Below are 20,483 nucleotides of genomic sequence, written 5' to 3' on the forward strand. Positions count from 1 at the left end.
GGGTTACACTTATAACTGTTCACTTATATATGATACAGTACGTAATGCCTAAAGAATGTTGCTCCAGATCCATGGTGTTGCGGCAATATGGAACAGTAGCTTCCTTAAACAGCCTCACAGGGTTTTCAGTGTCCTCTGCTCTATCATTTACATATATAATGAACAGTAAGTACTTTTTAATACTCCCTTGGGGTAAGCCCAAAGTAACTTACTGACCTGACTATTTTGTATCCCTGAAATCAAATGGACCCAGTATTCTAAGTAAAATGAGAAACAAGTATTTTCAAATAAACAGCTACACTGCTACCACACCAGAGCAATGCTGCACTAAACTGCTGCTTCAACTACTATCACAGTCAAAGGGCTCACAACGAGATGTTGAGTCAGTGAATGGCTTCAATTTTGCCAACATAATCAAAAAAGAAGTTTCTGAAGTAACACAGCAACAATGTCCCTTTATAAATGAAATACTGTAACACTTATTGTACATTGTAACTGAAGATGCTATTTGCCTTGAAGTTTCCCCTTTTCTCTCACTCTAACGACAATGCATATAATGTCCAGTGCTTTCACTCTGGTTCCAAAACTACATCACTTACCACTTCTTGGGTGTTGTATTTTCTTGAAAATTTCTTTACTTGTCAATATCACAACTCCCTATTTGTCTTGTTGGTCTCTTGCTTGGTCTTTATAACATATTTAAACCTATTTCAAACACTGCACTGCTGGATTATCTCTTGAAACTCTCTCTACAAACTTTGAACAATTTGGTATCCGTTATATTACTGTGCCTCCAATCTATCAGAATTTGAATATCTTTGTGCAATGTGCTTACCACTCTCATATAAAACAGCACTTGAACAACATTTGTTAGCAGTTCTTGAGCCAAGGGATTTTTTCTTTGTTTCTGTCACCAGAATTGACAAAGAAAGAAGCATTTGGAAAATACTGACAAGAAAACGGGACACAACGATAGGGCATGTTAATACACCGGGAAATAATTTCCACAGTACTAGAAGGAGCTGCAGGGAGGAAGGGAGATTGGATTACATACAACAAATAATTGATGCTGCACAATTCTAGACTTCTGTATGTGTTATGGTCATGGTTATCATCATCAGTCCAAAGACCGGTTTGAGGCAGCTCTCCACCCTACTCTATACTGTGACAGTCTCTATCATTTCGTAACTATTAAAACCCCCATAATTGACACTGCTTCCTGTAATCATGCATTACTGTGTATTTACAATTTTTAACTCCCAAACCTCTATTCATTACCAAACTGACTATTCCTTGATGGCACAAGATGTGTCCTCTCAACATACTTTTTCTTTTAGATAAGTTATGCCATACATTTCTTTCCTTTCGAATTCAATTCTATACCTCTTCAGTGGGTACCTGATCTACCCGCCTTATCCGCAACATTTCAAAAGCTTGTCTTCCCCTCTTTTCTGTGCTGTTTAACATCCACATTTCATTTCTGTACAAGGCTGCAGCACAAAAGTTACTTCAGAAGGTATTTCATAACACTTTAAATTCTATTAGTGATTTACATACACTCCTTATGAAAAGCTTTTCTTGCTATTACTGGTCTCATATCCTCTATACATCAGTGATCAGTTATTTTGCTGCCCAAATAGTAAAACGTAAAACATACTTCTACTACTACTACTACTACTACTACTACTACTATATTGTCTTATTTTCTAATCTAATTACATTGGAATCTTTGAATTTAATTGCACTACATTCCAGCAACACTGTTTTACATTTGGTGATGTTCACTGCATAACCCATTTCCAAGATACACAGAATTATGTTCAGTTGATCTCCCAAGTATTTTGCCATTTTTGACAGAAATACATTGCCATTAGCAAATTTCAGTGCTACCTATTTGTTTTCTACAGTATTCCTTTCCCTTGTTTTAGTCAATAGCTGCCTAATTCCCCATTTCAACAACCTCTGGTTTTTTCAGTTTATCCAAGTTGCATGTACCAACTTTCCTAAATTTCTTCAGTTTTAATAAGTAGTTCATAAAAATAAATTATAATCAGAATACACAACTGCTCTTGGAAACATTCTGTAGTTTAAAATCTGGGTTCAAAATCAATCTCTCTCTCTCTTTCAGCATTATACAATCGGATACATTCTCATGTCTCCAGGTCCCTTTCATGTAAAGAATCCTTTTAGGATTCTTAAACCAAGTGTTAGCAATGATTAAATTCTACTGTATACAAAATTCTATCAGACAGTTTCCCCTTTTATTCTTTCTCCATTCAGTTCTTTTATAGTATTGGAAATCGGTATAAAGGAACAGTTGCAATGAAAGTAATATTGCAATGTCTGTAGCATACTGTATTAAATTTATTATGAATGTAGTAAATATATATAATACACGCACTATTATGATGGAATTACATAGCTTCTTTCTTAACGTAGCAAAATAAGGCATTTGCATTTCCTGGATGGAAGATGGTATAAAGGCACTCACTGTCCTGTTGTGTTATTGGATTGTTGGTTCCTTAGTGTAAGTCTCAAGAGTCCATTCTTGTGTTTAGCCAAGCAATGGCTGATTTATGTTTAGTCCCGAAGACTGCCCAAACTGCAACACTTCTGCCACCAAAATTTATGTTCAATCTTACTTGCTGCACAGCCCTCACATCATTCCAATAATACTGAAGTCCAACTGGAAATCTAAATTAAATTTCTTCTCATCACTGAAAATCTCTGTATCCCAATCTGAAGTCCACATATGTTCTTCAGTGAACAGCTGCAGTCTAGCTTATTTATGTTTGAGTGTTAGAGCAGGTTTCTGCAGTCATTCCTTGAATGCAAGATGTTTGGAACTTGACAGAATTTCTTGTACACATCTGGCAGTTACTGACAAGTGTAAATCAGGAACAAGTTGAGAAGAATAACAGTTTGTAGCCCCTGCTTTGCACAAAAGGAACCCTTTCTGTGACTCAGATAATTTTCTACTTTTCTCGTATTTTCCTTTCATCCATATCGTGCACCCAATCTAACGAAATTATCAATCACTGTAATTGAATGGTTCAACCTCTTAGTGATTTGATGGTCAGAGAATTCCATTACCTTGTACACATTGATCTTTTTCATCCCATGCTGTTTCCCATATGACAGTGTCACAATCATGGTTTATGTACACAACTCACACTGCCATTAATAGTGTGTTTCTTATTTGTGGTAAAGGCAAATATGTACACAGTAATACCAGACAGAGCCTGCTCCTCTATATTGAGTTATACCATCTACCACCTGAAACATTGATGTCTTGTTATATACTGTATTACATCAATTGCACTACCATTTGACTGTGTTTGTTGTCATACTGGCTCTCAGACTATTGCATATACACTGTACACAATTATTCCAGCCAACAATGTCAATTTTTCCAACAAATATTCATGCCTTTATACTGATTTCCATTACTGTACTATTTTCCTGTTCCTAAAATCAAATTCCAGCACCATCTCAAATTTTTATCTCCCTCGACAATCTGAATAATTTCTTTTATCTCATTAAAGCAATTGAAAAAATGTATATCATTTGTGGATCTAGTAGGCACATATATTTGCACTACTGTTGTAGGTCTTGGCTTTGTGACTATCTGGATTACATTATGGAATTCAGTACACTGTTTGCAGTAGATCAAATGTGATATTTTTTATTCAGTATTACATCTACTGCATTTGTGTTTCTGTTCATAAAGCACTATTCACCTGAACATAAAACCTGTTCTTCCTGCTACCACACTTTAAGATATGTACTTCTGCCTGTAAGTGCACTTACCAATCTACCCAATAGAGGGATCAGACGTACCATCTTCTGACTTGCAGGATGCCAAGTTTGATTTATCTGATCACGACATCACTGTCCTTACTATCCTCCTATCACCATTCTAGATATCTGAATGTTGGTCATGGAATAGTTCACCAACGATAATGCTACCATAATTAAATCATACAGTAGATATGTGTATCTGCAGGAAATTGGATGTCTGTAGTTTTCCTTCACACCATTCACAGCAATAACACAGCACATGCCTGTTGACTAATAAGGCCATCTAACTGAATCTTTCAGCATGTTCCCTCTGCAGCTTCTGGAGAGGCAGCTGTCCCACTTTAGGAACCATATTTTAGTCTGTTCTCTTTACAGTTAACCTTCCTCCCCCATGCAACATGTTTGTGCCAACAGTACAGGTACACACAGATACACAAACGAGTCACGCCACTGCAGCCTTTCCTAATATACAAGGGCAAGATAAAAAGCCTCTGAATTCTTTATATGAAAAATCTTACACCTTTTCAAATAAAACAAATGTTATTAAGATTCTATAGTTTTATCCTCCATGTCTACATATTTATTTCTAAACACTGTCACCCTGGCGATGAAGACATTTCTCCCCGTGAGAGACCAGTTTGTTGGTACCGTCACTGTTTGACTTTGTTGATGAAGCCACAACATAACCTCTGCTTGTACCACATCACTATCAAAGTGAAGTGTTCAAAGGTATCCTTCACATTTTAGAGACAGATGGAAATCAGATGGGACCAAGTTGGGACTGTATAGAGGATGGTCAATGATAGTGTACCCAAGGTGTTAGACTGTTGCAGATGCTGCAGGGCTCGTGTGTGGTCTGTCATTGTAATGATGAAGGAGAAAATGCTCCATCTGTGGACAAACTCCTTAAATTTGAAACTCAATTACAGCATGCTGTGATTCAGCAGCCTGTAGTGGCAGAGAGCTGCAAATATACAGACTTTAAGAACAAAGATGTAGAATGTTGTTCCATAAAAACACGGGAGAACTGCCGGATACCAGTAACATTCTGCCACAATATTTTGGCGCAGTCTTCTGGCCATCTTCAGGTGAATGCCACTGTAGTATTACTGGCGAGTACGCACTGAGCTCCGCTATTTAAAGCCTTCTGAGGTGACATTGCGTATGTGCTGCTCAGCGTGCGCGTTCATAACGGCTCTGTGCGCTGAGCCTCGCGCCCTCCACTGTGAAAGCCTGGCGTATCGGTATCAGGTCGATTTCCACCTTTATGCAGATAACTATGTTGACTACGAGGTTTCTCTATAACAGGATTCCAAGCAGAGTTTAGCTGATAACTGCTATCTCGATTGATGAGAGTCTCATTGTCAGACAATCTTATTTCCACAGATTCATTGATAATCGAGCTCCAAAAGTTTGATGTCTGGGCCAAAATTTTTGTGTCGTCGTAATTCATGGAATGGTCTGTGGAAATACAATGTTCGGCGATTGCGGACTTGGTGGGTTGGAGAAGGTGAGTATGCCGTTGGTGTTCCACAATGCGCATGCGCAATGTCACCTCAGAAGGCTTTAAATAGCGGAGCTCAGCACGTACTCATCAGTAATACTACAGTGGCATTCACCTGAAGATGGCCAGAAGACACTGCGCCGAAATATCATGGCAGAACATTACTGATATCCGGCAGTTCTCCTGTGTTTTTATGGAACAATCAGTATGCCGGGAAAGCTTTAAACATCATGTACATTGTTTCTTTTATTTAAAGAGCTTTAAGAGTATTCACATAAAAAATTTGGAGGCATCACTTTTCAGCACACCTTAGTGTGCTGTGACATATTTCTTGCAAAATACAATAATTACAGGAAGCTGCAATGAAGGATGTGACACATTTCTTGAAAAATACGGTAATTACAGGGATTTCAATGAAGGAAGGTTTAATAAAGTCTTTTTGAAAGACATCATGTTTATGCCAATGGTTGTTAAACTTTTTATTTCCACTATTGTAATGTCGGCCTTAGGCCATTATCAAATGCAAATGGTTTGGCTTTAAGTCATGTCAACTTTATACAGGCTGACACATTTATATGGCCTCGTTATTTGCTGTTATATACATTTGTAATGCTGGTAAGTAGTGCGAGCACACATGTTCATATATCGTAAAACAGCACAGTCTGTATATACACATGTTTGTTCCCCCATCACTAGTAACTTTTGCACTAAACCACAGCAGCAAACTACTGTGGTTTAGTGCAAAAGTTGGTAGTGATGGGGGAACGAACATGTGTATGTACAGACTGTGCTGTTTTACAATATATCAACATGTGTGCTCGCACTACTTAGCAGCATTACGAATGTATATAACAGCAAAAATATCAATGACATATAAATGTGTCAGCCTGTATAAAGTTGACTTGGTTTAAAGCCAAAACACCTGCACTTGATAATGGCGCAAGGCCAAAATTGCTATAGTGGAAACAAAAAGTTTACCTGTCACTGGCGTAAACATGATGTCTTTCCAAAAATTTCACATGGCTGTGAATCCCAGTTATGAGAAGTTTAATATAGTTCTTGTTACATGGTTCTAATTTGGCATGTCATAAATGTTCTGTTGGGCTCTTGTCATTAATTTTATAAAACCATTCAATAAATGGCAAATTTTATTCTGGCGTCATTCTACTACTGTCCTTCACCAGAAGAAAATATGCCAGTTTTCAGAAACTTTCAAAGAAGTCCCATGCTGCAAAACTGTGGCTTGGAGAACAACCAACTCTATTGGCTTCAAATTGAACCTCACTATACAGAACATCTCTCAGCAGGCTGGTTTCCAGTAGCCAACATGAACATGCTGTAGTGGGGGACGAAGGGGACATTCCATCACACATCTGCAAATCCATGAAAGGAAATCATCCAGCTGCAACCAGCAGAAATGGAGACCATGTTAGCAAGGATGAAGATACAGAAATTTATAAATGTGACCCAGTCGAAAGTATTTGTAGCTATGATACTTGTTTAAATACTTTGACTTATTCCAAATGTCAGTAGGTTATCCTTCCTGATGGGACCTATGTTACCGGTTGAATGAGTGATGATGAAAGAACTGTGGTGATGATAAAAGAACTGTGCAAATGTGCTGAAGGCAGAAAATGCCACTCCAAACACAGGATGAAATGTAACAAAAGGTAAAGAAAATGACAGCTTTATGTGCTTATCACTCTTACAAAAGTATATCCTTTCATATGAGTCTTTGCTTGTGGAAGGAAGGGTAAAATTAAATGGACAAAAGCCACAGATAAACTGACACAGACTTTTGTGAGGACACACTGTTTTTATGAAATAAATCACTATTAATTCATGATTATTCAACTTGGTATGTAGAACAATATCACTCGCATTGCAAGGTTTGGTTTTCTTGAATTATCCCGCAATATGTGATTTTTTTTTTTTTTTTTGTGTCACCACTCTCTCTTTACACACCTTTCTCAGGTATGGGGCATATTTCATATAAGAGCAGAACCACTCTAAACACACGAACACTAGCGCAAAACTCTTTAGTACATACGACTTCCTCTTACGTTTAACTTTTCTGTCCCTGTGGTTACATGGTGCTTACATAGGCACAGAAAATAGCTCTAATATATGATCTGCTCCATCATATCGAATTTGTGAAAATACCTTTTTTTTCAGTTCCATTCATTCTGATGAAATACAGGGTGATTCATGAAAATATGCAAATATATTAATATGATATTCTACAAGTAAAACTAGAGAAACAAATTCATGCAAACATAGGTCTGCAAATGTTTAGTTACAGAGTTATGGCTAATAAAAGATTTTGCCTGAAATGTAGCAACTTTGTTAATGTGAAGCCATCGAAAAACAGTACAAGGTTAACAACACCTAGAAAAGCAAAGAAGTAATTTCATAAAATTTTTAATTTATTAATTACTTGGCCCCATTCGTTTTTTTTTAAAAAATTCCACACAATTACACAATGTTTGCAACAGAAGTTAAAGAGAATTTAAGTTTGGAAAAGTGGCGGTAATAACGTTAACTGAAACTGCATGAATGTGTCAGATAATCTGCTTTTATTAGAATCACAGCTCGTATGAATTCATGTTAAACCAGCAAAAACAAAGCTCAGTGATAAGGAAGTTGTACAGTGTTCATACAATTTCACAATACTTTCACAATACATTCACAATAAATGTTCAAAACTTTCTCCAAGTTCAATGCATTTAGCTGCACATGTATGAATAGATTTTGTAGCTCGTTTCAGTTTCACAGGGTTGTTCTTAATTTTGCCTAATGCATTCATAATTCAAGCAAGTAATGCCTCATAAACTGTCTTTCATCCATCCCCATACACAAAAATCCATTGGTGTCAAATGGGATGATCTCGGTGGCCACATACATGTAGCACCAAGACCAATCCATTTCTGGGGGAAAATGTTCATTTAAATGTGCAGTAACAGCATTGGTGAAATTTAGAGGTGCACCACCATGTTGAACACACATTTGCAATGGCGTAGCAAGTGGGAGGAAGCAGGGCATTTTTTCTTGAAAGAATTTTAAGTACGTCTCGCCTGTTAAATGTCCTGGGAAAATGAATGGTCCAATAAAGTGTGTGTTGATTATACCCTACCACACATTTATGCTAAATTGCTGGTGCAAATTGCATTGCTCTGTAGTATATGGTTTTGCTTCAGATCATACGTGTTTGTTATGAAAATTGTTTATACCATCTCGAGTAAAGTGTGCCTCAACAGTAAATAAAATATATTTGTGTAACACTTGATAAGTATTTAACCAGTTGCACAACTCCAAGCAAATAGCAGGATCTCCCTGATGTAAATGATGCACTTTTTGTTTATGGTAAGGATACAGATTATTTACTTCAGTGTACGCCATACTTTAGATTGTGAAATGCCTAATCGCTGAGAGATGTGTCGGGTACTGGTACCCAGGCTATGTTGAACAGCATCCATAACATCCCCATCATTGTCTTCATGTATCGAGATCTCGCACTGATAATAAACGCTAGGTAGAGAACTTGTCTCCCATAAATTTTGAAATCTTCCACTAATGGGTCACACTTTCGGAATTGTTAACTGCAGCCATAGCATTACCATCACATTTGCCATAAATAACCAACATTTCTTGCTCATAAATTTGATAGGCATCCCTATTTCATAAATAATCTACAGTCGAGAACACTTACCATGTGGTTTCACTTAAACACACTGTTGTTATGTTCTTTCACTGAACAATACAGAGAACTAACTCATTTCATGGTTAGGAAATGAGAAAGAACTCACTAACGGTTGCCAACAATGACAAATGTTTCTACATTCTTAATGGAAAGTATACAAATTTACTTGTACAATAACCTTTGCTTCTCAGGATATTCTGCAAAACTACTGCAGATACTCATCTGGAACATGTTTTATCAGATTCACCAGACCAATAACAACTAAATAAATGGAAATTGTACTTTACTTTAACCTTGTACAGTTCTGCGATAGATTCGTATTAACAAAATAGATAAACTTGCAGACAAAATCTTTTAATAGTCATAACTCCATAACCAAACATTTGCGGACCTATGTTTATATTAACTTTTTCCTTTAGTTTTACTGGTAGAATAACATATTAAAATATTTGCATATCTTTGTGAATCACCCTGTATACTAACCTTACCATCTGGAAACCACTGAATATTTTCTGTTCTTATTTTGTTCTTGTTTTCAGGACTGCCTGCCTGTAACATGTCTCAGACCTAAGAATTTTGGTTTTAAACTAAATAATAAGAGGGAAGTGCTACTGCAAGAAAAATTTGACAGATCACTGAAACACAAATCTTTTTTTCAAAATATCACCTTCCTTACCAATTTACTGATGGCACAAACCTGTATAAAGCAAAAGATGATAATTTATTGTTTACACCTGCTGAACTACCAATCTTGTGTGTACACTGCTTCATAGTTGGCACGTGAAGTTTGTTCTTGGTTCAGCCACTAGAGGTCGCCTGGCTTGCTAATACGACAGCAGTTGCTTGTGCAACCACCCCTTGATGGAGCTAATGACAATGTAGGCTGGAGCACAAGGCTCTGCCAACCATTTGTGTATTGCTAATTGCATTCTACCTTGTCTTACATATATATGTGTGTGTGTGTGTGTGTGTGTGTGTGTGTGTGTGTGTGTGTGTGTGTGTGTGTGTGTGTGTGTGTGCTGTTTTGAGCAATAACATACTGTGTTCTGGAGTTAGAACACTTTTTTGGTGGCAAGTACAGTACCTGACTCCACATGTTGCGCATCAGTCATTGATCCTTTGAGTTTAATTTTCATGGAGGCAGTGCTTCAATCTCTTTGCAAGCAACAGCATTGACAGCTGGTATTTCCAGTTTAATGACTACACTGGCACAACCTGGAGCCCTGCCAACAACATACCCGTTGCCACTCTGCCACTCACTGTATACAATGATGCAGCAGAGAACCAGGACATAAACAAAAAATGCCTGTAGCAACATTCCAAGCATTTAAGGTAACATGCATATACTTGTGCAAGGCCCTTTTTTGTCATGGATTTCACCTCACGTGTATCAGTTGTTGCGTCAGCCCAACCCCTTACAAGAATTTTCCAGCCCTTCTTTCAATCACTTGTGAGTTATTTTCTAAATCCACTGTAAACATATGTTATGGCTGTTCATGTGGAATTTTACCACTGCGAAAAGCAACCAAAAGAGTCATATAGGGCATGGGCAGCAGAAATACATTGACTTAGCCATAATAATTTTGTGACAAATTTTCATAGGGAATCGTATGGAGATCAAATGGTTCGTGATGCAATACATTTTTCTCCTGATAGGAAAGTTCAAGAGTGAGTTCTACAATGTGAAAATTGTACCGTTTTGGAAGTCATTTGACGTTTCATGGGCTGCAGGCAGTCAGGTGGAAGCCTGATCTGAAATATCAGGAATCTGTCCCTCTCACACTTCCCAGCCTTCAGTCAGTCCACAATGGAATATATGACTCTACTGCAGCAGTCCAGCAGATGTCTTTATGTTGTACAGGTAATTGTCATTTGTGACAACAGACCGAATCACAACAGTGACAGGCTAATGCTCTACTGCCTTTATGCCCACACTGCTTCATTCAACACGAATGGACTGCGTGTCCCAAGAGCTGGAAAACATGTAACAGGTGCCATAACGAAGGACACATTGCTTCTGTTCCTAACTCCTTCCCAAATCTGAGTGGGGATGAAATGAACATTGATATGAACAGTTTGTCAGCAGTGACAGTGTTCCAAAGCAAGATATACACTGATGTGTGCGCGCATGCGCGGGCTGTAGCAACACTGGTGAATTCTCAGACTTATGTGGATTTGGACTCTCCCCCTCTGACACCAGTGTCACAGAGGTTGATGAGTAATACGAAACAACACATTCCCATTGTTGAACATTTTCTGCACCAGTGACTTCCAAGGCTGTGGTATTTTCATTAAAATTCTTAGTTGTGGAGAATGTTTACATTGAAATTCTGCTTGGGTGCTTTTCAACGGTTTTGATTCGGCATCAATGATGAAGTGCATGTGGTTTATGATAAACTTCCATATAAACAGTTAGATACCCTGTGTCAAATATTCCTCTCTATTCTTCCCAGGACTGGGTGGTGCAACAGAATGTCAGGCTTATATTCTGATGAAACAATCTCTCTGACTGCATTTTTTCTGGGTCCACCTGGTACCAGTAAACTTACAGGATCAAGCAACAGCAGAATTAATGTGTCTTCAATCACTTTATGTTATTCGACCTATTTCTTCCAGTGAATGGTCAGCACTACTGGTGATAATCAGAAGACTTACCAGTAAATAACACCTCTGCAGTGATTTTGAAAATCTATTACTCCACAGTCAATCATCAATACCTATCTTATTCTGCACCCTGATGATCTGTTAACAATATTATTGGGGGCCATATTTTTCACAGACTGGCTTTGGAGTGGCATATTTACTGCTGCTGTTCAATGAGGAATCTAAATGCCTTATAGTTATCAATACTCATTTGAGCATTATCAATACCATCACTTGCCTTTTGATGTAGCAAGCACGCCACCTATTTTTCAACATCTTAGGGCAACTTATTGCAACAGTTTGAGGCTGCATCAACTATTTAGATGACACTGCAGTGTCCAGCACCTCCACAGAGAAACATTTGCAGAAGCTTTGCACTCCATTTTCTGTTTTACAGTCTGCATGGTTAAAGTGCAATTTGGAAAAGACAGCTTTTCAACCATCCATTATTTATTTGGGTTTTGAAGTGTCACATGCTGACATTAAACCATTGCACCAGCTTATTTATGCTATTGACCTACTACTACACCCCACGTCTATCACAGAATTACAAGCATTTTTCGGTAAAATAGCATATTACCACTAATTCACACCAGACACTATTACTGTGCCACAAGTGCTCAACACGTTGTTACATATGGATGTTTGTTTTCACTGGTCCCAGCTTGCAACCGGACATTGAAGTTGTTTAAATGTAAGCTGCAGTTGGCCGTTTGCATGGTCACTTTTCAGCTGGACCAGCACACTGCGTTAGCAATGAACGCATCTGAGTTTGATCTTCGTGCCATCCTTGCTGACACGTGTGGGAATGGATCTGAACACCCTATTGCACGTACCTCTTAAATCCTTCAGTTCAATACAGTAGGGTCACAGTAGTGTTATTCTCTGAAAGAGAAAAAGGCTTTGGTGATTGCGTATGTTTTATAAAAAAATTATGTTTTTCTACACAAGTCTACATTTCACCTGATCACAGACCACAAACCACTGGTTTTCTTTTTAACGCTTTGGTGTCCTTGCTGAACAAGGGCATACAGCACTTACAGCAGTGAACTCTTTTCCTGTCATGATATGAGATATATTTTCGGCTTATAGTGCAACATGCAAATGTCTTTTAGCACTTGCCAACTGGCCAGGATCCAGAGTTTGACAAAGGAGAACTGTTTTCATTTAGATGCAGAAGCTCAAAATGTTGATGCTTTTCCTGTTACTAGCACTGAAACTGTGGTTGAGGTATCTGCAGATCCTGTTTTAATTAAAATTGTTTCTTTTGTGCAACACAGCTGGCTGGATAAACCTCGTGATCATGCTTCCAATCCTTTGAGAAATTATTTTACATTATGAAGTCTTTCTGTTTGGAATGGATGGCTGCTGTTAGCTACAAAGGACACTGCTCCCCAGGTTACAGTCCCATCTGCCCTTCAGAGTAAGGTTACGTGTTTGTTACATGTGTGGCACTGGGGTGTATCACATACAAAAACATTAGCATACATGCATTTTTCGGGTAGGCACTGATGGAGAAATAGTGCTAGTTCTGGCAGATTGCAAACAGTGAGCCACCCATTAAGTGATTCCCTATGATTCTCTGACACCATAGCCAGATACATCAGCCTTGGGAACAAATTCATGTAGATTTCGTGGGACCTGTTTTGAATCTCTTTTGGCTTATTGTAATTCATTCTTATTGGTAGTTTCTGTATACTTCTGTGGTGGCTACTATTTCAACTTTGTGAAAAAATTTTTGCAATGGAAGGTCTTCTGTATACATTAGTTAAAGACAACAGCTCCCAGTTCATATCTTAGGAATTTGAAGATTCTCGTAAAGAAAGCGGCGTTCACCATGTATGGCTCCTCTTTTCCACCTTCAGTCGAACAGGGAAGTTGAATGACTGGCATGAACATTTAAAGACTCAGATGAGAAATGTGTTTCATTTGTTTCACCGGAAGTAGCTTTTGACTGGTTCCTCAGTTCTTATAGGTTCACCCCTGTTGGCAGTAGGAGTCCGGCAGACTTGTTCCATGGACATCGGCCCTGGACTTCACTATATCTGCCCTGCCCGACACAGGGCCATCAGCCAGCACAGTGCAGTACCAGTGGCCAATGCCTCTGCGACATCCGCATGGCTGAGGGGAGGGCAATGTGACACATTGACCAGCTATGACCTCCCAGGGGTGGCTGCACGCTAGTTGTGCCTCCGTCTCCCGTGTCGTCTGTCTGCCCAGCCGTCTAATACATCACGGCCATTACCCTCACCTTCTCTGTCGCCACTGCCAATGTTTTCACAACTATCTCCTCTGCAGTGGATGCCCCCTTCAACTGCCACGGACCATGGTGGGGGCCCATGTCCCACACTGTTGCAGCCGACACCAGTGCTGCCACCTCCATCACAACCAGTGCCACATGTTCCTTCACTATTAACACAACCTCCTTCCCTATTGTTGAAATCAGACATGGAAATGGAAGCTGCACCAGTGCTGCCTGTCCTACCATATGGCCTTAGACAAGAGGGCATGCACTGCACCTGTCCGCACTCATGCCACTTACGACCCTACGCATGGTGGCAGTAGATCACATGACTCAACAACCTGCATTGCCCACAGAAGAAATGGACATGAGCATAGTGCTCACCTCCATGCAATGGAAGAGGAGTGCTTTAACTACCAGTTTAATGTGTACATCACTTCATAGTTTGCGCATAAAGTTTGTGCTTGATTTGGCCACTAGAGGCCACTTGGTATGCTAATCCAACAGCAACTGTGTGCACATTCTGGCAGCTGCGGTCCCCCTTGGAACTAATGACTATATAGGCTGTAGTGCAAGGCTCCACCAACCACTTGTGCACTGCTAATTTTACAGTACCTCGTCTTCCATGTGTGTGTACTGTTCGAGCAATAAAGTACAATTTCGTTGGGTTATAACAAAACAGAACGCAGATTAAGCTTATGTGACATCTCTGTGTGGTTTTAATGTATATCTTAACTCATTCCACCTAGAATGTTCCCTTCCTTGATGGTATCTACACATACCAATGAACATATGAACAAATCAATGTATCAAGACACCTAGAGTGGTTGATATTTCTTAAGAAGTACTAAGTTCTCTGCAACAAAGGACTATGATAAAACTGACGAAACTGGTATGCAGGATAAATATAACACCTTATACACCCTCAGACCTCATGGCCAAAATAATAATCCAAATTCCAAAGAATTCAGGTACGGAATGATGTGAGTATTTCTGAACAATCAGTTTACTGAGTTGTGGTTGTGGAACATCAACTCAAATTATTTACAGAAGGATGGAATGACTTCTAAAAGCCAGTCTGTGGGGAGATCACGGTGGATTTTCCAGAAAATTGGGAATACAGGAAGCAGTATTGATTTTGAGGTTTTGTTTTAGGAAACACATTGAAGAACAGCCAACCAATATTTATAGCCCATGAAAGTAAATGGAAAGCTTTTGAGAATGTTAACTGGCACATGGTCTTCGATATTCTTAAATTATCCAAGATACACTGAAGGGAGTGAAAGTGTGTCTACAACTATACGGAAATTAACTGTAGTTCGAAGAGCTGAAGAAGAACCAAAAGGGAAACTGTGTTGGTTAACAATGTGAGATATTGTTGTAACTTGTCCCCATACTATTCTCTCTGGAAATTGAACAAGTAGAAATGAAACTGAAGAACAATTTTGACAGGGGATTAAGAGACAAGGAGGACCTTAAAGGTTTGCTGATGTTACCATAATTGTCAGAGATGGAAAAGAATGTGGAATATCAGCTGAACAGTATGCCACAAAAAAAGTAATATGAAAAATATCCATGAAAGTTAAACAAGGATAGTCAAATTAACTAAGCTGAGGGTGAGGAAATTAGATTAGAAAATGGGACAATAAAAGGATTAGACAAGTTTTGCCATTTGGTTAGTGAAGTAACTGATGATTGCCAAAGTACAGAGAATATAAAATGGCAATTGGCTATAGCACAAGAAAGTTTTCTGAAAAGCAATTTTGTTAACTTTAAATATAACTTTAATGTGTTAAGAAGTCCCTTCTAAAGGCATTTGTCTGGAGTGTAAACTTGTACAGAACTGATAAGTGGTTGATAAGCAGCTCAAGGAAAATAGAGAACAAGAATTGATTGAAAAGTGCATTTACAGAAGAATGCTGAAGAATAGTTGGTAATACTCCATAAATAATAAAGAGGAATTGAATGTAATCAGGAACACAAGAAATTTACAGCAAAACTTGACAAAGGACAAGGAAAGATTGATGGGATACAGTATGAGGCATAAAGGCATAGTTACTTTGTGAGGCAAGGGAGTGTGGGAGGGAGGGATGGATATAGGGAGGGAGGGAGGGAGGGAGGGATATAGAGAGGGAGGGATGGAGGGATAAGAAAATGTAGAGGAAACCAAATACCTGTTTGTGATAACAGGTGAAAGGCAACAAAGGCTGTAGTAGTCATTCTGAGGTGAAAAAACTTTCACAGTTTAGAATAGTGTGGCATTAAACCAGCCTTTGAACTGAGAAGTACAACAATAATACTCAAATAAATAAATTGGAATGCTGCCCCATAAAATATTTTCTGCTTTGGTTGGTTTATTCTCAATGTAGAGTTACTCAAATTCACGAAAGGTCACAAGTAGTCTCCTCTTTCATTTTCAGAGCTTTGAAATAATTGAATTAAAGTATGTCCTCATTTCTTGTGATGTATAATTTTGTAAGACAGCAACTAGACAGTGGATAATATGGTATTGGATGAACTGCAATTAAACATTTATGGATCACTTAATGAGTAGGAAAATCGGAATTGGATATAGTATACTGTACCATAAATAATTAGTTAATTATTGTAAAGCTTCGTGCAAGATAGATGTCATGTTTGGTGATCTTTGCTGAATACACTCATCTAGCCTGCTGTTAACTTCCTCCCATTTCTTATCCTTAATATGTTTGTTATTCAGAGTTACACAAGTGCCTCCAATAGCTGTGCTATCATGATGGATTACCCAAACGCACAAACTTAAATGGTTTGAAAGGATATTGTTACAGCTCCACTGACACTGGCGACACTGACTTGATAAGCCGACAGATATTAGAAGAGGATTGACCACACAATTTTCAAACTAATAAAATACAAAACTCCACAAGTCCTAAAGGTATGACAGTGTCATGGCATGCCCTGCGACTACCACCATTCTGGCCTGATAATCTGGCATTATGGTTTGTGCAGGTTGGAGCTGGGTTTCATAATTCGGGAATATCCACAGATTCTACCAAGTCTGCTAGTGGTTAGTGAGCTCTACCATCACTATGTTGCCAAATTTAAGGTTGTAATCACATCACCTCTTGCACAAAATTCACGTAGCAAATGGCCAACAGGATTGGATTGCAAAGTGTCTGCAGAAAAACAGAGCATGTGTGTCAAATGTTAATGCAAGAAGACATCGAAGTTGGGAAGCTGTCACCATACCTTAGGCACATATATAGTAAAGTTGACGTGGGAATAGTACCCGACTCATTACTCTGTATGCTTTGGAACAGCTGTTTTCTGGCTCAGGTTAAAGCCATAGTAGCATCTCAGGCACAACCATTCTTGGACACTGTTGCAGATCTTGCTGACGAAACTCAGGATGCAGTAGCACCACCATCAATCAGCACTATAGTGCCACGCAATGGTGTCTGAATATCAGCAATAACACAGGCAGATTATGATCATCCTTTAGACAAATTGGATGCCCTGGCTAAACTAATGATGGACTGCCAGTTTCACGCCATCTTAGAGAGTCATCTTCTGGTCATTTTGCAAAGGCAAAGTTTAGCCTAAAGCTCATGGAAAGCGTTACTCCCCTTATACCCAAAAAATTTGGCGTGGCACCTGCAGCGTAGTTACAGTGCCCTGAATGCACGAACAATTCCAGACTCATATCCAGTTCCTTTACCAACCCTTTGACTGTTATGGATGAGTTAACATGTCATGCTCCACTGCTGAATGTGGAGAGCACATCTGGAGCAGTTAAAAGGTTATGTGACTACAATTGAATTCTCAGTGACGCTACTGTGTTCAGTGTACTGGACTGTGCAAAGACTTATGCAAATTCATATGGTGAACAGACATTCCGAAGACTTCTGTAATAATGCCATTCGGCTTATACAAAAATGTCAGCACAGTACAATAGCCCGTTATGTGCATGTGCACACTGGGGAATTTGCATATAGGCCGAGATGCTGGCCTTTCCCTTCATTTCAAATTGGGTTTCTCACTTCAGCTGTCTGCTGGACATTAGCACAGACCAAGGCCAAAAAGTAAGGCCAGAGTTCTTTAACCAGCTAAGAAAATTCTGCCCTGCTCTCCATTACTAGAGGACATTTACCACCCAACAAGCTACATCATGGTAAAACAATGGCTTAATTCTATAAAGGCTGCATAAATGTGTGGCACAACCAGCTGGAGAATTGAGTTATCTATGATCTTATTGGCCTTTCAAAACATTCATTGTCAGAAGAGCTCTAATATTGTGAAACATTTCAACTGCTTAGTGGATTCATCAATCCAAGGTCTGTACAATCATACTTCATTTGCTGCCTGTGGAACCATGCTGTATGCATTCACTCACATCAAGCCTCATGATGTTTAATGGCACCTACCTTTCTGCATATCACAACCTGCCCACATGCACACATTATGTTGTACACATATGGTGTCACTATCTCCACAAACTCTGTACATGGGCCCACATTGGGTTATCAAAAGAGAAGCATGAACCATAAATACAGGGTGCTTGAAATAGAATATACAGCTTTTAAAGTAATGTAGCTTTTATTACACGCAACTTACAATTATAATTCAGCAAATGAAAGAGCAACTCGGTTTTGTCTGTGTAGCTGTGCACAAAGAGAATACTAGGGAATGGCCAATAGTAACCGATGAATGTGCTGAACAAGTGAGAGTCTTTCACGCGTAGCCCACGAAATCAGTTAAGAAAGCTATTTGTGAACTAACTGTTCCAGTGATGTATGTGTGGAGACATAAGGTGACACAACTATGTCCTTATTGTTTGCAGTTGTAAGAAGCTCTAAAGACTACATCCTATGGTTTACTTGACAATTTTGTACATGAAAAGTTTCTGTATGGAGCGTATTTTCAATCATGTGGTCTTCAGTGATGAATCGACATTACACCTATGTGGACAGTTGCAATGAGACTCCATTCAATTGAATTTTTTTTGCTCCATACCCCAGCACAAAGTTTATGGCCTTGCTTTCTCACTGAAGCAACTGTAATTCGTGCTTCTCATCTTGTTGTACTAGAACAGCAGCTCTTCCTTCAACTGGAAAAAGCTGAACCACAGAAGGTTATTTGGCAGCAATATTATGTGCCACCTAACTGGTCTAACTCAATATGCGATTATGCAATTGATTATACCACATTGTCTCTGACCAATGGATTGGTCATAAGGAGCTGGGTGACAAGAGCTTGGTTTGCATTACCTCCATCTTCATACACAGTTTGATGCCATGCAGTTTTTAACTTTGGGGTTCACAAAGGATCATGTATCGGTGCCTCCCCTACCAGCTGATAAACCTGACTTCATCAACAACATTGTTGCAACAATTACTCCATGCACATCGAACAAGGTTTGGGAAGAACTCATCTATTAAATTTATGTGTGACAAATGATGCTCGCATTGAACATTTGCACAAAAAAAACCTGTTTGACTTGCTCTTTCATTTTACTATTATCAGGGTGTATACATGGACAAGGAAAAAAAATTCCCGGATTTTTCCCGGATTTCCCAGTTAAAAATACCGTTTTTCCCGGGTGAAGAGACACTTTTTCCGTGTTAAGTGACAGTATACTCTTCCTTGCCACTGTAAAACTCATCAGTCCTTTGATTGTTTATGGTTTCATATGCCGACAGAGAATCTCCTGGCACTTTAGAAAACGAAAACTAAACTTGGGTGGGGGGGGGGGTTGAAGAAGATAAAATTAAAAAAAAAAATAATGTTTTGAAAGACCTTTGATGTGCAGCAACATGTACGCTGCATATGTTTCGAATTATGAAGGTATAAATTCGGATTGCACCAAACATCTTACTTTCTGAAGCATTGAAATCGAGATTGCGCTGCACTTTTGTACGCCTGTCATAGCTCATTGCATGTGATCTCACCAGCTGATGACAGCACACGACACTTGATGTAGTCAGCCAACAGCAACATCACACTTAAGTAGTGCGAACACACAAATAAGAAAAGTTAATGGTTTAAATTAATATACATAGCACTCACATATAATATTGGTCTCCAAGATTAATAAGCTGGAAGAGAAGCTAAGCTTGCACATATAATGTTGATCATCTTTGCGCGTGTTACACTTTAAGACACATCACGCAAATGTGCCAGTAAAATTTTTAATAACGACCTAAATGTCCGATTTTCTGGGCTTGCAAATCTTCTAAACGGTCCTCCTCAAAGAGTTGATTTTTAAATGAGTCAAACTCTTCGTGATTTAAGAAATTCATCGTACATTCCCGCACATAGTTCATCTTGCATTAAAGGAAATTTGCTCTGAATTTAACGCTTTTCATACCACCATTTGCAATATTTTCCCGCGACCTGTTAGAAATAAGTTCGTTTCGGCAGTTGGCAGAGAGTGTCAGATAACAAGCGACACCGTGCTTGTGCAGCTACGATGACACAGGAAACCCGATGTTCCTAACGTGTAAGACATTAAAAGATCTTACATTATGTAATGAAAGCCAGCCTCAGCTTCAAAACATGTACTATCATTCAAAATACACTCCAGGTGTTGCGTTCATTTTCTGACACAATATTTG

The 20,483-nt window shown here is 38.9% G+C and overlaps 2 protein-coding genes across 10 annotated transcripts in view; both read right to left on the reverse strand.

Annotated features, from left to right (window-relative positions):
• The window catches only part of LOC126426959 (zinc finger protein 726-like), an 809,906-nt gene that overhangs the window by 491,870 nt on the left and 297,553 nt on the right, over positions 1 to 20,483 (reverse strand). The window lies entirely within an intron of this gene.
• LOC126426958 (uncharacterized) overlaps positions 1 to 20,483 on the reverse strand; it is a 474,113-nt gene that overhangs the window by 156,551 nt on the left and 297,079 nt on the right. The window lies entirely within an intron of this gene.

Source organism: Schistocerca serialis, chromosome 11 (assembly GCF_023864345.2).
Source record: "Schistocerca serialis cubense isolate TAMUIC-IGC-003099 chromosome 11, iqSchSeri2.2, whole genome shotgun sequence".
Lineage (NCBI taxonomy): Eukaryota > Metazoa > Arthropoda > Insecta > Orthoptera > Acrididae > Schistocerca > Schistocerca serialis.